Source organism: Argiope bruennichi, chromosome 3 (assembly GCF_947563725.1).
Source record: "Argiope bruennichi chromosome 3, qqArgBrue1.1, whole genome shotgun sequence".
NCBI classification, from domain to species: domain Eukaryota; kingdom Metazoa; phylum Arthropoda; class Arachnida; order Araneae; family Araneidae; genus Argiope; species Argiope bruennichi.
The window spans coordinates 90,499,169-90,506,007 of NC_079153.1; positions in this window are offsets into that span (position 1 = coordinate 90,499,169).

The window sequence follows — 6,839 nt, forward strand, 5'->3', positions numbered from 1 at the left end:
GGGAAAAAATGTCTTTACCATCAAAACATTCCGGAAACCTTTGCTTTCCTCGAATAGTCAATTTATATGCTATCGAACTCTTAATACGACCATAATCAGCATGCACTAAGAATCCCTGTAAATCTTTTTATCTAGAGATGACACTAAATGGCAAGAAAGCAGCATTTTCATTTAACACATGTTAAAATGATATATATACATATATACTTTCACATTAATTATTCATTTTTATTTATTGTGCTTATCAATTTGAAATAATAATTTAATTTTTAATAAAATTTATTCATCTTATAAAGATATGGAAAACACAAATTTTTAAAAACTTAAATATGTTTCATTCTAATGTTTGTTTTCCTGTAATATTTTTTTTTAATTCTATTCAACATGTTTGAATATATTTTAATCTGCAACGCACATTTATTTGAAGAAATAAAATTTTAACCAGTGGAAGTGGTCTCCCTAAAACTTTCTCGTATACACTCTAATAAACTTGCCACGCCAGATAACGCCTTTCATGACTTTGGCGTACAATCATTATGAAATATTAACATTTGGCGTTAATTTAGTATTTTTACTGAATCTATCATTGTCATCTTTGGCGAGTTTTTTTGGCGATTAAGCCTTGGCATACAGTTAATAGTATTCGAAAATCCCATTTGCGTTTTAGACACGTTTTTCTCAATCTATTGATACAAAAATTTAACATAAAACTTCATTTGTTGTCACAAAACCCCCGTACCAAATTGTACATATTTTAAATCATTATCTTTTTGAATTATCACGTTAACATGTTTCTGAATGTACAGACAGACATACTTTCAAATAGCTGTTAGTTTTGTCTCAAACTTTAACAGATATCTAAACTACAGATCTTAAATCTATGCACTGAATCGTATCGATCTAGTTCTCTTCGTTCTGTAGTTATATTCGTTTGTTTTCGTGTTGACATATATTCAAACAGCCGAACAGACGGACTTCACATGAGCAGATTTTAGACAAAATCTGAGAAAAATCTGCAGATTTCGTGTAAAGACATACCAAATTTCAGACTCCTAGCTCAAAGCGTTTTTTATTTAATTTTGTCACAGACGGACAAACATTTTCTGAAAATGCATTTTTCGAACTCTTAGAGATTCATCAAATATCTCGAGTTCAAATTTTTTGACGATTACTATACTTTCTATTTACTATGTATACGAGAAAGTAAAATAAGCGTGAGCTTTCTATTTTATGATTTATATTAGATTGTAAAAATACTTGGAGATCTCTATTTTGTTCATGCTAATTCGCTTCTGAAAATGGCCATAGTAAAATAAATAGGCAACTATAACATTAGTTCATATTAAGCGGTTCACAGAATCAAAGAATTAATTACAAAAATCAATGTATATTATTCAAATTGTACATATATTTATATTAGAGGCCTCTTAAAGGCAGTTAATTCCTTATTTTTCATTAATTTTATTAATTACACTATGAAAGAAAATTATTACTAATAGAATTTGCTAAATTGAGAAAGAATCGATTCTGTAAGAGAAAAAATGAAGATAAAAAAACTGATGGTATAAGTGAATTAATTTTATAAATGAATACATTCACGGATAAATATATACTTGAGGGCATAATATATCTATTATGCTACTGTATGCGGATGCATAAATTAAGGTAGGTTATTCCGTATTTTACGAAATGGTAACTGATTTCTCAGATAAATCATTCATCTTTTATCCATGACTATTATAAATATAAGCTTAAAAAGTAATAAAAACTTCGAAATTAAAATAAAAGGGGATTAAAACGAAACTTAGTTTCTTGAAGTTTATATTTTGATCTTTATTATATTTTTGAAACTTGCTTTTAATTATATAACAGTGATAATGTGCACACAGGAAAAACTGCATTTAATCCCTCAGCAATGCCTCGTGAGTGTAAATCGAATAAATAAAACAACAAAAAATTGCTATAAGAAATATTAAAAATATTTTTAAATTGTAATGAAATTAGAGAAAAACTCTGAAAATTAAAACTAGTGTTATTTTTTTTAAAGTCTTATTCCTTTCATTTGAATGTATTAATTAAAATTAGTCTTTCTTTGGTAATATGCTCTTAAATAGTTGAGGAACTTAAAAAATAGCAACGTGTTAAATTTGAATCCAGATTTGATAATTTCATGTTAAATATGGCAATTTACAGAAACAGTATATGAGCATATAAACAATATCATGTTAAAATAATGTAATAGTATTAAGATTTCCAAAAGATAAGCTTTTAAAAAAATTCTAATCTATAACATCAAATTATTCCAGAGTAAGTTGGAACATATAGATAAACATTGGAACGAACATATAAACAGTCTATCTTTTAGATTTGCACAAAAATTAAAATAAAAAGAAATATTCCAACTGTAACTCATTTAACTTTTTTATTTTTTAATTATCGTTTACACATGTACATTGAAAGAAAGACGAACTTTTCTTCATATAAATCGTTTTAAATTTGACCTATATAAATAATCATACAGAATTTATCAGTATTTTTAACTAATTGTGTTGAAAGACAGAAAAATATAATCTCAGAAATAGTTTTTACGTAATGAAATCTAAAACATTTCAATTCAATTAAATCTCAAGAACAAACTTTTTGAAACTTAAATACGTTCTTGTAAAGTTCGTCTGCATCTAAAAAATGATAACCTCATTTTTTAGATAACACCTAATTTTGGCGTATTGAATATTTCATAATTTGCTTACTGCTGCTGCTGCAATTTCTAGATAGTTTGATAATATAATTTGCAATGTGCTTTTTTTTTTCATCTGCAAAACAAGCATTCATTTAGGTTATAATTATTTCATTTTTGTTATGTGCGTTTAAGAATTAAATTTCCATTCCAATTTAAAACTTATAAAATATTCATAACATTTGACTTCACAATTTTTTAAAATCTCCAATCAAAATGTTCACCATTTGATTAGAAAACTTTTATGTATGTTTATGCTTTTATCAATATAGTAATAATGTTAAGAATAATTGAAAGAATCAATATCTTACCAATTAAATTTTGTGAAAAGTAATGAAAGAGCAAAATTTGAAAATTGACCAGCTAATTCAGTTCAACAATAAAATAGCAACCTACGGTTTTTACCCATCAAACTGGCAAATAATTTGATTAACTTTAGCTAAAAACGTCTGAATTTTAATAAAATTTTATTGGATTTTTTTAGTAACAAAGAAAAACGGAACAGAAATATCATTCTAAAGGACCTTTTAAATTTTACCATGGAGTATATAATATATACGAGTCAAATGGTTAAAAACAGAACTCCAGAAGCAACAAAGCAATTCGAAAAAAATACCCTCTGAATTTGCACGAATAAGAAATAATAAAATTAAATTCTTATTCACGAATTCTTATTCGCTTATTATTCACGAATAAAATTCTTATCATAACAACAAGACGAAACGCCAAAAGCAAATCGAGTTAAAATTTTTATAGTACTTAATGTAAGTAAAAAAAATGAACGGAACGGGAACTTCAAGACTAGCGTTTGCTCTCAAGTAGACTTTTTTAAAATCTTGATAAACAAGATTGGCGAAAGCTTTTTGTTCCTTAATTCGATTAATGTCCTCTGCAGAAATAAGGAAATATTTGTTAAAATCACGCCTTTCGTGAAGAATAGTATAGTGAATAAAATAGTAGACTCAATGTATAAAAGAGTATTAATTTCACACACATGAATACTAATTATATACAGAAAAGAATGTTCTACCATTCAATCATTTGCATCAGATATCTATTGATTTCTTTATGTATTCATTCACAATAAAATTTACAGAATTTGTTAATAAAAAATTTAATCTAATTTAGTGTACTACTTTAAATCTAGAATATATATTAAAATGGGTTCGGCTTTACATGAAATAAAGTATAAAAAAAGTAAAAAAAAACTGAATAGCTTTTAGCTTCAAAAGAATTTTAAGTAAGATGCTCATATATTGATTGTTACTTAATAGAAGTTTACGAAAGTATGGAATAATGTTATTTCAGCAATTTTTTTAATAAAAAAAACTTTAACTAATTTCTTTTTAACAAATAACGATTTTTTACGATATACCAAATTTTACGTCATTGCAGTTTTTTAATAGATAAATTTAACTTAAACATTTTCATTCTTCTAGTCTTTACTTGTCTTTTTCAAACTTAAGAGTAACTATTAACCAGCTACTCCAATCTGCTGGAAGGCACACGGAAAAATCTGAATGACCCGACCGCCTCAACAGCAACACTGGTGGGTTCTGTGGTTGAGTCCTAAGCTCCAACACCGGCCACGAGACAACCCTTCCCTTGGAAAGTACGTCCCGTCATCGATGGGAGGAAAACTTAAAACTCATTTCAATAGTAGTTACTATTATAATATTTGATAAAAATGTATAGATAGATGGCGTAGGTAAAAATGTATAAATAGATTTAGCAATACATTGTGAGTATGGAAAAGACACTTAAGAAGAATATGGACAAAACAGTGTAAGGAAAATATATATAAAAAAAGAAACAATCATTTTAAAGTAATTCAATTTTCTAAAATAAGAATTCGAAAGTAGAATCAACAAAACTAATATAATTGCCGCGACGCGCGAGGAATTGGTATGTTTTAACAAAGATCTCAGACATTTTATGCGCATCTCCAGCAGTTGACAGAAAGATTGCTTACCAGACTTTTCATCGAACTGAAGTAAACCTGCATGTAACTCATTCTCGCAAGTGACCACTGGTAGGTTGCTTACTACACTTTTCATTGAACTGAAATGAAGCTTCATATATTTCGCTCGTATAGGAGCTCTCTGGCAGATTGCTTATCAGACTTTTCACCGAGCTGAAATGAAGCTTCATATATCTAGCTCTTACAAACGACCACTGGCAGACTGCCTAGTAGACATTTTATCGAAAGTTGAAATTAACTCCATATATATCGCTCTTACAAGTGGCCACTAACAGGTTGTCTTCTAGATTTTTCATCGAATCGAAATGAACATTCATGTATTTTGATTTTAACGTGTACCCAAAAGAAAAGAAAATCCATGCATATCAAAATTGGTAGTCATTATGACTAATGCTAAGTCCACCCTGATCTAATGGAGATTGTAAATAATATCGAGGTTTTCTTACTTTTATTGTGTTATAACAACAATTATGTGAGAACTGCGGAGGGAATATAAAAAAAAAATTCCACCATTTAATGTTGGTACAATAATTTGAGTATTCTATACTCAAGTATTCTTCTATTGTAATATGATAACTTCAAGTCATTTAACCTTCTGGGGAGAAAGTGCTTCCTTGTATCGCTCTGAATAGCTGTATAACATAATAGCCAAAACAATAATGAGAAATTTTTCTACAGACGATTTCTGAACATACTCAGAATGCATTCCGAATGCATACAAATACTTAGCATGCATTCCGAAGTTGAGAACCTTACGAATATATCTAGTATTCTAATTAGATGATACATAAGATTTCAGCAATTATTACTAATTGAATCTGTATAAGGATCTAAAATATACCTATGATATTTATCTGAATCCAACTCATTTTTCTGAATCTATTTAGTGAGTTTTTTTTTAACTAAATATCTTTGATTTATGTAGAGATTTAAATATTAAAAAATATGTGTCTCGGTGCACAAATTAATCACATCATTCATACACAAATATCTAAAAGTAGCATCATTATTGATTGACTCCTCAGCAATTTCTATTACACTAATGGACATTTACAAGCAAGCATTTCACAATAAAATTAGCTCGTTTTTATTATTTTTACTGTCTTTACTTTTTTAACAATTAAAAAAATAATTATTGAGTGTTTGTATTTGAAAGGCATTGGTACCTTCCATAAATTTGAATCCCCTCCCTACAGTTTTAAGTTGATAATGTTTAAGGACTTGTATGCTATCCTTACATTGCAACATTCATATTGCAAAAATAACTCAAATCTCTCCACGAAATCGACCATTTGACGTGTGGCGAAAGCTTATAAGCCAGTTAACAACTGCGCTACACGAGCAATTGCGTTTGTATTGTGGTCATGATACTCGGCTGCGAACCACAAGGTATCAGGTTCTATCCTCGCTCGTCACATATCACCACAGACGTAAAGTTGGTAAATTTTGCAAAGTAGTTTTATCTTGAAGTACCCTCTATTAAAGGATTCACTAAAATTTTAATTTGATTATTATTTCAATAATCATTTAAATTTTAACATTTTTCTGCAATAGATTTAATGAATAATATTGAAAAAAAATTATTTTTACAATACGTTAATATTCTAAGGTTATAAGTGATATAAATTATATTTCCAAACATTTTTTTTTTCTAATTTTAATAAATTTATGTAAACTTTTAAATTTTTTAATGTTTTTATTTGCTGGTTTTATATTTACATTCTTGTGGTGATATTAACTTAATTTTTGTATGCTATCATTGCTATATAATTAAGAACAAACTAAAGGTAGATTAATCAAATTTAAATCATTTTCTTACGTAATTTCAAACTAGAAGTTTTTATCTCCTTTTTTTTTCATTTCAGATTTTTTTTTGTTAGTCTATGCGTAGAGTTTTTTACGATTTAATTAATACAGACATTTATTATTTTTTTTCGGTTTATCATTTTAATCATCATTTATTTTCAGTAATAACAGTTTTACTACTTTGGGAAGCTTCACTAAATATTTAAAACTCTTGGATTACCTTTTGGGATTAACCTGATTTTCATTTAGTCTGTATCTTGTTTAAGAATCTAGGAAAATCCACATTTGTTCATTCATGAAAGAGCTTTATGATTA